Source organism: Babylonia areolata, chromosome 15 (genome assembly GCF_041734735.1).
Source record: "Babylonia areolata isolate BAREFJ2019XMU chromosome 15, ASM4173473v1, whole genome shotgun sequence".
Classification (NCBI taxonomy): Eukaryota; Metazoa; Mollusca; class Gastropoda; order Neogastropoda; family Buccinidae; genus Babylonia; species Babylonia areolata.
The window spans coordinates 252,115-267,500 of record NC_134890.1 but is presented as its reverse complement, the minus strand read 5'-3'; the positions used below and the strand labels follow the sequence as shown (position 1 = coordinate 267,500).

The window sequence follows — 15,386 nt, the reverse complement described above, 5'->3', positions numbered from 1 at the left end:
TTGGTCACACATCTGCTTCTTATTTGTTTTTCTTTCATTTCTTTTTGCCACAGCGAAATTTGTTTATCTTTTCATTCATTCTTTGTTTCATTTATTTATCCATTCGTATGTTTATTTGTTTATTCACCATTCAAAAACAGATGTGGCGTGGTATACATCGATCAGTCCGCACGTCGTGACGCCTTAAAACTTGACAGGCGCAGTAGCCACGTGGTTAAAGCGTTGGATTTTCATTAATCTGAGGGTCCCGGGCATGTGTGTGTGTGTGTGTGTGTGTGTGTGTGTGCTTGCGGGTACATGCATGTTTGTGTTTGTGTTTGGTGAAGCGAAAGGGTGAAGTTGTGGTAAGAGATACGTGTGTGTGTGTGTGTGTGTGTGTGTGTGTGTGTGTGTGTGTGTGTGTGTGTGTGTGTTCACGACTGTTTGCAGCACTCCGTTGTCGGAAGGGGCCTCGCTGCTGAATTAACAATAAAACATTGTCATTGTCTCTCTTTTTTTCCTGTATCTTTTTTCTCTGTCACCCCCTCCCCTCCACCCCCCGCCAAGGACACACATGACGCAGTGTCTGGAGATGACAGTTTAAACCGCGCAACGACAGCTGCGTCACGACGGTTGGTACCCGTTAGCGGTAACCCCAAACCAAAGGGGAGGTGTCCGACGGGAGTCTTCGAGGCGTGCAAAGCCTGTTCTTTTAACAGAGCTCAAACCAGCTCAGCAGACGTAGCACACTATGTACCTGGGTGTTCTTTTCCACCCTCCCATGCCCTTTCCCCACCCCCAGTCAAAAAGTATCATGATTATCGGATTATGTGGTTGCTATTTAAAATATCCTATTGTTTTAACCGTCTATGTCATTTCTGTAACTCACGCAACACCGCTACATTTTCTTTGTACGGTTTAAAAAAACCAACAACAACAAAAAAAACCGTTTTGTTGTTGAATCTTTAAAGAATTTAAACTGTTTTCATGCTTTCAGAAACCATGCGATAAAGTGATAGACTGTCTCTCTCTCTCTCTCTGCGTGTGTGTGTGTGTGTGTGTGTGTGTGTGTGTGTGTGAAGTTTGTAAATTCAACAACAGAATATACAGTATATAAAAAGACATGCAGACACACACTTCTTCCACCGTCATGAAACTAAAAGTGCAAGAAGACAAAGACCCTAGTGGGAACATGGGTAGAACTGAAGATTGTGACAGGGTGTGGGGAGGAGAGGGAGGTGGATGGGACAATAGGGGAGGGGGAGGGGATAGGGGGGCGGTATTCAAAAACCTTCCCCAAATACCTACAATACTTCCATAGAACGAGACCCAAACGTAAACAGAAGGTCACAGCGTGACTGGTATCAAGTTTCGTCTTCTGACTGAAGACATGTCAGACGCCTTGAGACTGAAAGGTGGTTCCCTGTGTGACTGAAAGACGCCTCACAGTGGAAGGGTGCTTCCAGTCTCCACGGGAAAGCTTGGTGAACCTGTTCCATTCACGGTTAGACAGCATGTCTGTGCGGCATGAGTGATGACCTCAGCTGACGTAGCCAACGTTCATCTGGCGGGCACCGAGGGTGACGATGCGTTGTGGACACGGACGTGTGGTGCCGTTATCCTCCAACTGCCGTTATCTTAACTTGCAGCCAGAAATAATTACAGATTCCTGAATAACTGTAAAGTTAGGCTTTCTGCACTCAGGCGGGTGACGCGGTACCAGCTGTGTGTAAACAAGGCCTGCTGCTGGTCATGTGTGGTGTAGCGTATATGGATTTGTCCGAACGCAGTGGCGCGTCCTTGAGAAATTGAAACTGAAAGCTGGTGTGACTGTACCAGTGTGGAGGGGGGGCTTAGCGTGTAGCGACGAGAACTGTGCACCATGGGGGTCACCACTCCCGCTAGTTTTTATCGCCTTCTTTACTCCGTGCCCCCAGCTGAAGGACACGGCCACAGCCATCACACGCTGGGGACAAAGGGTGGACTGTGGATTGTGGGAGGGTGTGTGCGTCAACACGATATCATTTTCTTTATACGCCCACCATCTCTCCCACACATTGATGTACACACACGTGCGCGCACGCACTCACCAAAATGCTGTTCGTGCATCGTGTCTTAAAAGAAGGGATAAAAACAAAACCAACCCCCCCCCCCCCCCCCCCCCGCACCCCCCCCCCCCCCCAAAAAAAAACCCCAAAAAAATCCCCCAACAAAAACAAACCTACAGCAAGAAAAAAAAAAAGAAGTAAAAAATACACTGTAAAAAAACAACAAAAAACAGGCTCCCACGGCCAGGCGCGTGAGCACACATGCCGTGACGCCATCCGAAGTGCTGGCCATCAAGTAAAAGGCAGTGCTTGTTTCACAGACCTGTGGATGAGGCCGTCTGGACTTTTGATTCGAACATTTAGAAATTTATCAGAGTAATCAATGATGGTAATGATAATATTAATAATCATTACCATTATTCTTAATATTACTCTCTCTCTCTCTCTCTCTCTCTCTCTCTCTGTGTGTGTGTGTGTGTGTGTTCCCAGCTTTAGATAACGAATGCCAATATCAGCTAATAAGTGATTTGTCGTTTTATCGGTTGACGAAATTTCAACTACTATATATTTGTATTGAATAAAACAAGTTTAAAAAAGAAGAAGATGTTAATTTTCATGCGTGAAATACCTTTACCTCAGGGCAGCAGCACATTGTTAGCCATTCTTTCAACGCTTGTCACCAATGAAAACTACTGGCTGAAACCTCCCACCACAGTAATTTCATACCGCAATATACGTGCTGAGATAAGGGGGAGGAGCGAGCAAGCAGGAAGAGAGAGAGAGAGAGAGAGAGAGAGAGAGAGAGAGAGAGAGAGAGAGAGAGAGAGAAGGAAAATTGAACAGCTTATTCAGTGCAGACCTTGTCCCTTTCTGAACAGGAAACAGTTAATAAGAACGCGCCTTAAGCTTTTCAAAACATATCTATCATGCATGCATTCTTTATTTTGTTTTGTGTATGATTTTCGATTTATGTTCGTATCTTGTAAAGTGCTATCCCCCCCCCCCCCCAATATTCCTTGTAACCCCGGTACACTTGGTAATAAAGACATATTCTATATTCTATGCTATTCTAATTTGAACTGCTTCATTGACTCACTTGTGTAAACAAAGTGAGTCTATGTTTTAACCCGGTGTTCGGTTGTCTGTGTGTGTGTGTGTGTGTGTGTGTGTGTGTGTGTGTGTGTGTGTGTGTCCGTGTGTCTGTGTGTCTGTGTGTCCGTGGTAAACTTTAACATTGACATTTTCTCTGCAAATACTTTGTCAGTTGACACCAAATTTGGCATAAAAATAGGAAAAATTCAGTTCTTTCCAGTCATCTTGTTTAAAACAATATTGCACCTCTGGGATGGGCACAAAAAAATAAGAAAAGAAGCCTAATTATATGCAAACTGCATTTACTGTTATATTTATATTTTTTGTATTCTCAAAACTTGGCACTTTGACCTCTTATTCTGACACAACAACAAGAGGAGTCATTATTATCATTTTTTGTTCAAACAGGAACTTCTTTTGCTAAGCATGGAATTTTTATTTATTTTGCAAACGTTTTTGGTGCAGATAGTAAAAAAGGGAAATTACTCTGTAATTAATGCTAGGGGACTTAATTTATCACAAGTGAGTCTTGAAGGCCTTGCCTCTCTTGTTTTGATTTCTGTTTTCAAAGGTTCACAAAGCAGAGTCTCAAAGCAACAGGCAAGATTTCACAGCCTCTTGGTGCTGCAGCCTGGGGACATGGCTGGCCAATGTGTGAGGATCTACCAACGCCTGCTTTCGTAAAGCCCTCTTGGCCGAGAGAGTGGGGACGTAACTTGGGCAAGACACTCTTCTTCTTACACTCTCCTCCGTTATTCTGATTCCCTCGCATCTTTTAAATCTCGTCTCAAAACTCACCTTTTCCCTCAGCAATAAGTTCAATTGTGGCAGGTCCACTTCCTTTGCGTTAGCTGTGCTTGACTATGTGTGTATACATATGTATGTGTACATAACTACATGCATGTATATGAATGTGTATTGTGTGTGCGTGTTTATGTAAGTTTGTGCCTGCCTCTGTGTGCGTATGTGTTAGGGTAGCTGTTAGATACACATGTATGTTAAAATGTATGTATGCAGTGTGTGTGTGTGTGCGTGTGTGTGTGTGTGTGTGTGTGTGTGTAGTCACATTCTGGTGTGTAACATAGATATAATGTTTTATGTTAACAAAAGCGTTTTTGTAAAGCACCTAGAGCAGATTTCTGGACAGTGTGCTATATAAGTATCCATAATTATTATCACACTTAACGACCAACATCAGTAAGCTGATGAAAAAAGTGTCTTTGTAAACCGTGAAGGATTCTGTTCTTCTGTTCTTCCCACTTTATCACACTCTCCGGTAAAATACAATTCAAACCTTGATAGTCGGAACAGCCGTTAGCCTCACTGCTGTTCTGATAGCCATAGCCGAACACGATTATCATGCATAATGCACTGATGTGTTTTAAATGAACTTGTGACTGCCTCGGGGTTACCGAGCTGACAACACGCAAAGCAGCGTTGGCACAACTGCACACAGTCACACGCTGCGACACGACACGTACAGTGCTTCAGTTGCACTTGCACGTGACAACTTCAGTGCGGGGAGTGCTGGGGAATATTTACACAGGGTGGTATCAAAGATTTATGTGTTCCCGATATAATATTGACAGGGTCAGTAAAAAAAAATCTTTCATCCTTCTCTCCAGCAAGACACTGTCACGTCTTCATAAACGCTCTTTTTCTCTGTCTGTAGACTTCTTTTTTTTTAAGGATGAATGACGTAATGTGAAAATGACGTGTGAAATATGACTTTCGTTATATATGACATACACCAGTCTTTGTAAACCGTGAACGATTCTGTTCTTTTTGTGAGAACATTTCACTTTCTCACATAATTTGCCTGTTCGCTCTTTCAAATGTTCGTTTTCCAGAATTTCAGTAATGATATTTGACTTTTTACAGCGGTACCCTCTTCATGTACACATGTTCAACATTCATTGCCCGGGAGGCGCTGCGACACAGTGGGTTAGGCTGTGGACAACTGATCCACTGATCACGGTTTCAGGTCCCGTTTCGGCATGGTGTTGTGCCCTTGGGAACAGCATTTTACTTCCATTTTTCTCCCTCCTCCAATGTGTGAGTACCTGACTTCGGTTAGGGAAGTCTAAAACAGCGGAGACGATTGGGTTCCAACTTGCAATGCCGAGCCCCAAGACACTGGATGTGAATCCACTGCCCCTATGGCTGCTAAAGGGTAGGGGCACCTTTGGTTTAAACATTTGTGATATCAAGAAACAAGGTGCAATACAGCGCTCAATTAAGAAGACTTGAGCAACAACAAGCATGAGCTTATATCGTGCTCGTTCATATGTAACAAACAATACACAAACGCAATGGCGAAAATACACACATTATTTGACAATGAAAAGAAGGTTGAAGTGCAAGACAAAACTAAACAAGAAAAACAACAACAACAAAAAACACAAAAAACACAAACTACTATTACCGCAACTACCACTGACAACAACAACAATGAAAAAATTAATGATAATACTAATACTAACATAGTAGCAACAATAATGACACACTGGAAAGTGAACATCACCTAAGGAGTAAAGTAATGGAGGAGGGAGACAGAGAGAGAGAGAGATTACAGAGTGAAACCGGGGCCATTCGTCAAAATAACTGTTCACTATAACTGCAGAGAATATTTCATTGTGAATCTTTTAAGACCTTTCACCGTTAACCACAACTGCAGGTCAATTTCAACGTCGATTAATCCGATGTTCTCGATGGAGAACAGGAAGCCGCGGACAGAGGCAGTGCCAGCAGAGAAAAAAAAAAGAAAAAGTTTGGCCCTACGTTGTGTCAGACTTCCCAATGGGGTCAAGGCCAGGGTTCAGTTCCACGCGGAAACAGGTTTCCAGGTACAAATGAGACGGAAGGGAAATCACCCACAGCACCGCCCTGCAGTCTGCATCACTTCAGTGTCCCAAAGTCGGCCAGGGTAGACTTTCTTTCCACGTGAAGTGTATGCACAAGCACTTGTGTATATAATTATGCTTCTGCTTATATGCATTTGTGCATGCATGATTTCTGATTTATGGTTGTACCTTCTGTGTACTTTCCTCCCCTGATATTTCTCCTGACCCCTGTCCACTCAGTAACAAAGACATGTTTCATTGTACTTTCCTCCCCTGATATTTCTCCTGACCCCTGTCCACTCAGTAACAAAGACATGTTTCATTGTACTTTCCTCCCCTGATATTTGTATTTGTATTTCTTTTTATCACAACAGATTTCTCTGTGTGAAATTCAGGCTGCTCTCCCCAGGGAGAGCGCGTCGCTATACTACAGCGCCACCCATTTTTTTGTATTTTTTCCTGCGTGCACTTTTATTTGTTTTTCCTATCTAAGTGGATTTTCCTACAGAATTTTGCCAGGAACAACCCCTTTGTTGCCGTGGGTTCTTTTACGTGCGCTAAGTGCATGCTGCAACGGGACCTCGGTTTATCGTCTCATCCGAATGACTAGCGTCCAGACCACCACTCAAGGTTTAGTGGAAGGGGAGAAAATATCGGCGGCTGAGCCGTGATTCGAACCAGCGCGCTCAAATTCTCTCGCTTCCTAGGCGGACGCGTTACCTCTAGGCCATTTCTCCTGACCCCTGTACACTCAGTAACAAAGACATGTTTCATTGTAATTTTGTTTTATTAACACTGACTGTCAAACCAACGCCCCACAAAGGTGGGAACGCTTGATGTCACACTGTCATGACGACTGTCAGTCTGTCCGGGTTCTGGCGAGGATTCCGATACAAGGAATTGACAGTACGGGTCGGACGTTTTGTCAGCACCTGTTTATTGTACTTTACCAGCTGAAGTCACCACAGGGAGAGAGACTGAGAGAGGGAACAACATTTTTTTTTTAAATCGGCAAACGCCGTTTTACAGCTGCAGAGTCGAAAGGGATAATTTAGCTTATGCCAACGGCGAAAAAAACAACAACAACAAACAAAACAAAACAAATACAAACAAACAAAAGTAAAAGGAAACAACAAGCAACTGAAGTACATATTCATAAACACATGAAGACTTACACATTCAAACGCGCTCTATCAACAGATATTCCATACTACTCATGTATGACAGTCAACTGATTGACAATACGGACATGTTACCATCCAGCTGTGTAGTTTAACCTTATTTCGGTTGTATCCACCTTGAGTTACCTTGCATTTGTTCCACATTTTGTTTCTATCACGTTGATGCTATCTTGAGGTTAATCTTTTCCTTCTGATGTAATATGCCTCTATAATACATTTGGGGAACGAAAATATTCACCATCTGACGAAAGGATAGCCACTGAGAGAGAGAGAGAGAGAGAGAGAGACAGAGGCGGGGTGGGGTTGGGGGGCGGGGTGGGGGGTGGGGGGGGGCAGACAGAGGACTAAAAGGACTGAACAGCTGTATACTCAACAAACTTAAATCAAGGAATGAAATCAAATAATGTAAACTAAGATTTGTGAACAAAATAAACGTACCACAAAAAAAACAGATTTAAATTTATCCAAACGTAAACGTACACCACTGGAGACTTGAGATGTAAACAACATGAAACTCGACACACGGTTACCGGGTGGCAGACTTTCAACATTGTGACCGACCTCGACCCTTGACACCCAATGCCTGTTACCCGTATCTAACTTTGTCCCATGTCCTCGGTCACTACGACCTATGGCTGTACAAAGAAGAATCAATGTTGTTGTTTTTTGGTTCACGAGTGTAAACAAAGGGAGTCTATGTAATAACGCTTTTTTTTAAAATAGGTTTTCTATGTGTCTGTGTGTCCGCGCGCACGTGTGTGTGTGTGTGTGTGTGTGTGTGTGTGTGTGTGTGTGTGTGTGTGTGTGTGTGACCGTGGCAAACTTTAACAAATTCAGTTTATCTGGAAATACTTTGTTAACATCAAATGTGGACTGAACATAGAGAACAAAAATATTTGCACTCATAACATTCATAGATTGCAATCTATTCCGGATTTAACCGTATTTCCAGACTGTAAACTTTGAGAGAAAGAGAGAGAGGGGGGTGGTGTGTGGGGGGGAGAGAGAGAGAGAGAGAGAGAGACAAGACAAGACAAGACAGAATTTTTTATTTCGAGGATAATAGATAATCACTGGTGTGCGGTTTTTTTTTTACATCCAGTCCCCGCCCTGAATAAGGTCTACAGTTTCAGTTTCAGTTTCAGTAGCTCAAGGAGGCGTCACTGCGTTCGGACAAAACCATATACGCTACACCACATCTGCCAAGCCAAGCAGATGCCTGACCAGCAGCGTAACCCAACGCGCTTAGTCAGGCCTTGACAAAAAAAAAAACAACAACAAAAAAACAAAACAAAAAAACAACAACAAAAAACAAACAAACGGGGGAATAAATAATAGATAAGCTTGCATAAATAAATAGATAAATAAATAAATAATAATTATAATATAGAAAAAGGTAGTAGTAATAATATTAGTAATACTAATAAAATGATGATAATAAAATATAAATAGATAAATAAATAAGACAACAATGGTGATAAATAAGCGAATAAATGTAAAACATGAAGACACACATTCACACATACACCCACACATGCATAACAGAAATGCACCAAACATGCAGTTTCACAGATATGAAAGCACAGTCAAATACATATAAACGTACATGAGCTCCAACACACACACACACACACACACACACAATACCTTGCACCTCCTCTACCCCCCTCCTCCACACACTCATTTCTAGTCTGAGTATCGCAGCTTCCACGACACACACACACACACACACACAAACACACACTCACAGAGATGAACACTTACTTGTACAAGCACATATGAAAGCACAGTCAAATACATATAAACGTACATGAGCTCCAACACACACACACACACACACACACATTACCTTGCACCTCCTCTACTCCCTCCTCCACACACTCATTTCTAGTCTACGTATCGCAGCTTCCACGGCACACACACACACAAACACATACTCACAGAGATGAACACTTACTTGTACAAGCACACACACATACGCCCATATCTCCCACCCCCAACCCCACACACGTACATACAAAGATATATATATATATATATATATATATATATATATATATATATATATATATATATATACGTTCCAATATCCTGTTGCTCCCACAGTGTAGGCATGCATACACTCACATACCTCATCCTCTATCCCACCTCCCCCCGCACTCCCACCTCCCCTCACACACACACACACACACACACACACACACACGTACACATATCTCTCCTGACACTTGTGTACACTTTCACTCTCGCGCATTCACAAACGCACTCAAAAGCACAGACCCACACATACACACAAACACACACATACACACACGCACAGAGGCTGCCACTGACTGGCCGCAAGAGGGATGGGAAAAGATCTCTGATGCCAAGAACGTGGCGTCTAGTGTGTTGCTCAGTTTATTGTATTTGGAAAGGCCCACAGAGACTCTGTTCCGTTTTGAAGAAATTTGCGCAATGTTGGTTTGGAAATGATGCCGATATTTGTTTGATTTGCAAAGCATCGTGCTCTACCTTTCATGTTAGACTTGCGGCCGCTCCCTCTCTCTGCTTCTATTTCTTTGAGGCGATCGATGGTGTGATGGCCTTGTACCTGTTCTTTTTGGTATTCTTTGACTTTTCTGAGGATTTCCGATTTTCCTAGATGTAGGCCGCTCGTTGGTGTTGCGTTACCAGCAAGTCTGTCAGCTCGCTCATTTCCTTTAACACCTGCATGTCCCGGGCAGTATGACCATGTGAGTTTTTTAATCTGAAAGTTGCGCATTGCGTTATGCCACTCTGGGCTTCCCATTCCGTTTTCAATTTTCTGTATGAGGTTCATTGAGTCGGTTAGAATCATGGCATGTTGGTTTCCGGGCGTATGGATGGACGATAGGCACTGGAGGGCATGTGTCACAGCTTCAACTTCCATCGTTAGGCTGGAGGTTGTGACTTTGTAGGCAGCATTCTCTTCCCAAATTGTTTTTCCATTTTGTTTCGCAGTGAATCCCCAGCCAGACTGGTCTTTGGTGACTGAGCCATCTGTGTATATGATGATGTCCTCTTCTTTACTGTTTTCTTCTATAAGTAGCTTCACTTCCGCATCAGTTTTGCCCTCTGGCCATTCCCGACAATGTCTTCCTAGAGTGGGTGAAATGACTGTGTTGAATAGATGGTTGAGGTTTTCGGGGGTTTTCTCCCATTCTTTTGTTTCTTTCAGGCCTTGTAGTCCGCATACTAGCTGGATTGTGTCTTCTGCTTGCCCCATCCATGATCTTCCTCGTCCTAGACGGCTGCCTTTTGGTTCTTTGACTGCGTCATGCAGTGGGTTTTGAGGGTTTTCTAATGCTTTGAAGTAGGTCTTGACCTGTTCTAACTTGTTTCTGGCCTGCACTGAAGGAAGGTCAAGCAGGTATCGCATGGTTTCTGTGGGCGTGTCTTTTGTTGTTCCAAGGATCAGCCTCATAGCTTCATTTTGTACTCTTTCTAATTTTAGGAGGTTGCTTTGAGACGGTGTTGTTAGCCCAAGTCCGTAGTCGATCACACTGAGGACGAGTGATTGGTATAGCAGGAAGAGGTGGCGTTGTTCAATTCCTTTGGTTGCCATTGCTTTTAAGACTAAGGTCTACACTACACAATACTAAATAAAATAAAACATGGTGTTAGCAGAAATACATAAGTGGGGGAACATTTAAACAATTAGTTTAAAAAGAAACAAAACACACACACAAACACACAAACACACACAGACACAGAGGCACAAGCATGGTGTTAGTAAAATGCATAGGAAAAAATGAACAAAATGAAAGAAACAAACACACACACCACACCATAGACCAGAATGGGGACGGAGGGTGAGGGAGGTTCTCAGTCAACTGTACACATGTGACAAACAGCATCAATGAAACGGGCGATTAACGTTACACATTATGGCATAAGGTGGGAAAGGTAACGTTTTTTGAAGGTGGTTGGACAATGGTGTTGTTTAATTGTTTCAGGGAGTGAGTTCCATAGGGTGGCGCCTGAGTAAACCAGACTAGATTTGAACAAGTCAGTTCTTGGGATTGGGATATGGACTTTGGGGGGCTGGGGATGGGGGGTGGGGGGGTGGGGGTCCTTGATAAAATTCTGTTTATTAATGTTGGCGGTGCGTTTCCTGTCACAATCTTGTGCATTGTGATTCCTTTGTTGTGCACTAATCTACGGAGCAGTGGGTGAATATTCGCTTGTTTATAGTCTTGGTCTAAAGGGAATTCTTTTCAAGGAGTACCAGCTTGAGCTCCCGTTTATAAAGATTCAGTAATGGCTTCGTGGTGTACGCTCTTGCAGAGTCCCATAGTGTTGATGCATAATCTATTGTAGTCTGGATATGTGTTTGAAAAAAATAATTTCCGTGTGTGAAGGTCAAGGAAATGTTTGATTTTGGATAACTGATGAGTTTTCTGGCTGTCATTTTGCAAAGGGAATTTATGTGAGGATTCCAAGTGAGATTGTTGTCGATTATGATTCCCAGTACTTTATGATCACTGACCTGTTCAATAGGTTTACCTTTAAGTTGAATGAAAACAAAATTATATGCAGTGTTTTGCCTCTTTTGTCTGGTTGTGATTAACATGCATTTTTTGTGTGTGGGTGAAGAGACATGTGGTTTAGTTCGGTCTATCTAACGAGGTCATCAGTACGTTCTTTTTAGTCTTTTGCAAGAGCGTCACTGTCAGTATGAGAAGTGTGGATTGTTGTATCATCCACAAAACGTTCACAGACGGATTTCATATGGAGCGGCACGTCGTTTATATTTTTTGAGAATAGTAAAGGGCCTAGAACAGACCCCTGAGAAATGTGTGTGTGTGTGTGTGTGTGTGTGTGTGTGAGAGAGAGAGAGAGAGAGAGAGAGAGAGAGAGAGAGAGATACCGAGAAAACGACAGAGAAAGTGACATAGAAATACAGACACACACACACAACAACAACAAAGAGGTTGTCCCTTGAAAAATTCAGTGAAAATAAAGAAACAAAAACAAAAACAACTATTTTTCATAGGAAAACAACTGCACTTGCAGTCAGAAAAAAAAAAACATAGGTGTGTGTGTGTGTGTGTGTGTGTGTGTAGAGAGAGAGAGAGAGAGAGAGAGAGAGAGAGACAGACAGACAGACAGATAGACAGACAGACAGAAACAGACAGATAGGCAGAATCAAGGATAGCGACACAGATACAAAAGATAATCACAACAGGTAAGTAAATTTGCACACGCCGTTAGGATAAATTCTTCAGTATTCGGCATCTGGTCTCCACGAAAGTTATGGATATATTCCCTGAGAAACGAGAGTGAGAGAGAGAGAGAGAGAGAGAGAGAGAGAGAGAGAGAGAGAGAGAGAGAGAGTTCTCTTTTTTTTTCCTTGGGGAGTGGGGGCGGCCGGGGTCGATTCAGTGTAAAAACGCCCTTGAGACAAGTGGGCTACAATAACAAAACATACTTGCGAACACACGTCATTTAATTTGCATGATCATGTTTTTGAACTTCACACGCACACGCACGCATGCGTGCATTCAATAATAAATGTGTTATATTCATCTATACTTTTTGTATATCGATATATCCACAGAGAGAGAGAGAGAGAGAGAGAGAGAGAGAGAGAGAGAGAGAGAGAGAGAGAGATTTGTCTGCACGTGTATTGTAATTGTGTCTTTTCCTTCAAGTTTTTGCCAAGGACAACTTTTGCTGCCAAGGGTTCGTTTATGCCTGATGCTCACTGCACACTGCTCACGGGTCCTCGGTTTATCATCTCACCTGAAGGACTGGCACCGAGACCACCAGTCAAGGTCTAGCAGAGCGGGCAGTGAAGATCCCGACCCGTTTTGTTTTTGCTTTGTTTGTTTGTTTTTGGTGTTTTTTTGTTGTTGTTGTTGATAGTCTTACTGTTTTATTAAAAAGGTTAACTTTACATACCTGGGCCAAGTCGACCTTCTCCAAGAAAAGGTCGACTCATCCGAGGTGTGGATACGTCGACAATTGCACAAGTCGACTGGTTTCACTGGGGCCCAGGGCATCGACGTATCCGCAGTCAACTGTAAATGCTTGCAGCAAAGTGCCAAGAAGAAAATAACTGAACCGAATACCAAAAAAACTATGCATCGATTAGAAATAATAGAACAATTATTGGACTCGAGCCCGGGTTTAGTCGCTTCCGAGTCAGACGTATTACAACTTGGCCACCGCTCCAGACATATTTGATGTTTGAAATCAATTTTGTTTCCCGGTTTTATACACGCAAATCGGATTCCCCCCACCCCCCCACACCCCCAATTCCCCCCTACCCCACCCCCTCTCCCCGGCCCGCTGGAAACAAATAAATTAATGTATAGATCAACTACGATGCTCTTTATGATAGCTGCATGCATAGATAACTGTCAGAAATTCAGCATTGTATCACCACGCCTCCAGTGCGAAAACTGTGCAAGTTTCCAAGTAGTCCTTCACTCTGTTAGAAACCCTGTTTTATTTCGTGAGACGAAGGACATGATGATATCGCTGGTGACATGGGGTTCCAGTTTAGTTTGAGATTAGGACATGGTTATGTAGCTTTCGTTTCCTTCTGTTGGTTTCCTCACCGTCATTCATCTTTCTCTGTCTCTCTATCTCCCCCCTCTCTCTCTCTGTCTGTCTGTCTCTCTCTGTCTCTCTATCTCCCCCCTCTCTCTCTCTGTCTGTCTGTCTCTCTATCTCCCCCCTCTCTCTCTGTGTCTCTGTCTGTCTGTCTCTCTATCTCTGTCTCTCTATCTCCCCCCTCTCTCTCTGTGTCTCTGTCTGTCTGTCTCTCTCTCTGTCTCTCTATCTCTCCCCTCTCTCTGTGTGTCTCTGTCTGTCTCTCTATCTCCCCCCTCTCTCTCTGTGTCTTTGTCTGTCTGTCTCTCTATCTCTGTCTCTCTATCTCCCCCCTCTCTTTCTGTGTCTCTGTCTGTCTCTCTCTCTCTCTGTCTCTCTATCTCTCCCCTCTCTCTGTGTGTCTCTGTCTGTCTCTCTGTCTCTCTATCTCCCCCCTCTCTCTCTCTGTGTCTCTGTCTATCTGTCTGTCTGTCTCTCTATCTCTATCTATCTCCCTCTCTCTCTCTCTCTCTCTCCTTTAGCATCCGCTAGTATGGGACTTCGTTTCCCCCCTAAACAGTGTGAAACTGGGTGGAACGAAAATATATTCATCAATAAAACTGAACAAAACTGATACAAGATTACATAAATAATTTTCACAATCTCTCTTTATTTCCGCACAATCAAAGCCCGCGCGCGCGGAAGAGAGAGAGAGAGAGAGAGAGAGAGAGAGAGAGAGAGATAGGGGGCGGGCGGAAGGAGACATACAAACAGAAACAAAAGAACGCAGACAGAAACTTACCTTAACTTCCCCACGCTCGCTTTGTCCTTGAAGTTTTTTCCCGCTCGGTCTCTGAACAAGGAATACAGCTACTTCTTCAAGACCTCAGCTCCCCATAAGTGTACATCATCGAAATGGGGCAGAATATATATACAGCCTGATGTTGTGGAAGTTGTTAAAACCATCACTCCATGTTTTGTTTTTTCTTGCATCCCTGTGACGTAACGTGAAAACCCTTCACGAGGGCGAGACCATGTTGCATCATACCCCAGCCAACAGCAGTAAGGCCAGGTCAGGGCTAATCCATCAATGAACCGAAAGTACGAGATAAAGTTGAAATCCGCCAACGAGAATCCGGAACACGTTTCACTCCAGCTGAGACGGAGCCAGAGGTCAGGTCGTCAGTGTCACATCAGACCACGTTCTGTCTTCTGGTGCTCGTTCGGTTCTGTCCGCCTACACAGAAAGTTCCCTTCAGTTTTATTCTTTAATGTACGTGCTTGTTTCGTCGACGTCTTTCAAAGTTAGGCTATTTATAAACAGGAACTGGTCTATAAATGGAAAGCGTGAGTGTTAATTTGGAAGGGGATGGTGTGAATGTTATGCTGGCTGGTTATTTTTGACGTGGGCAGCAGTGTTCGTGATGATGATGATTACTAAGAACCGGAAAATTCGTGAATGGTTTAATAAATAAGAAAGCTACAAACAGACATGTCTTATTTCCTACCTTAACTCCCCTGTCCCCATTTCTTCCCCCGCTTCTCTTCTCTTTAATTATCTACTTTTTTTTTGATTAATTTTATTTTTTTAACTGTCTTGAATCGGTTGAACATCTAAGCTTTGTACTTGTCATACGGTGCAAGTCAACTCGTGTTAATTTGAAAACAATATGATGAACGAA

At 43.1% G+C, this 15,386-nt stretch overlaps 1 protein-coding gene across 1 annotated transcript in view; it reads right to left on the bottom strand.

The window, feature by feature from the left end:
• The window catches only part of LOC143290082 (contactin-like), a 90,836-nt gene extending 75,916 nt beyond the window's left edge, over positions 1–14,920 (bottom strand). Inside the window, exon 1 of the mRNA XM_076599372.1 lies at positions 14,507–14,920. The gene's annotated coding sequence lies outside the window, so the exon portion shown is untranslated. The remainder of the gene's footprint in view (positions 1–14,506) is intronic.
• Positions 14,921–15,386: the final 466 nt, after the last annotated feature.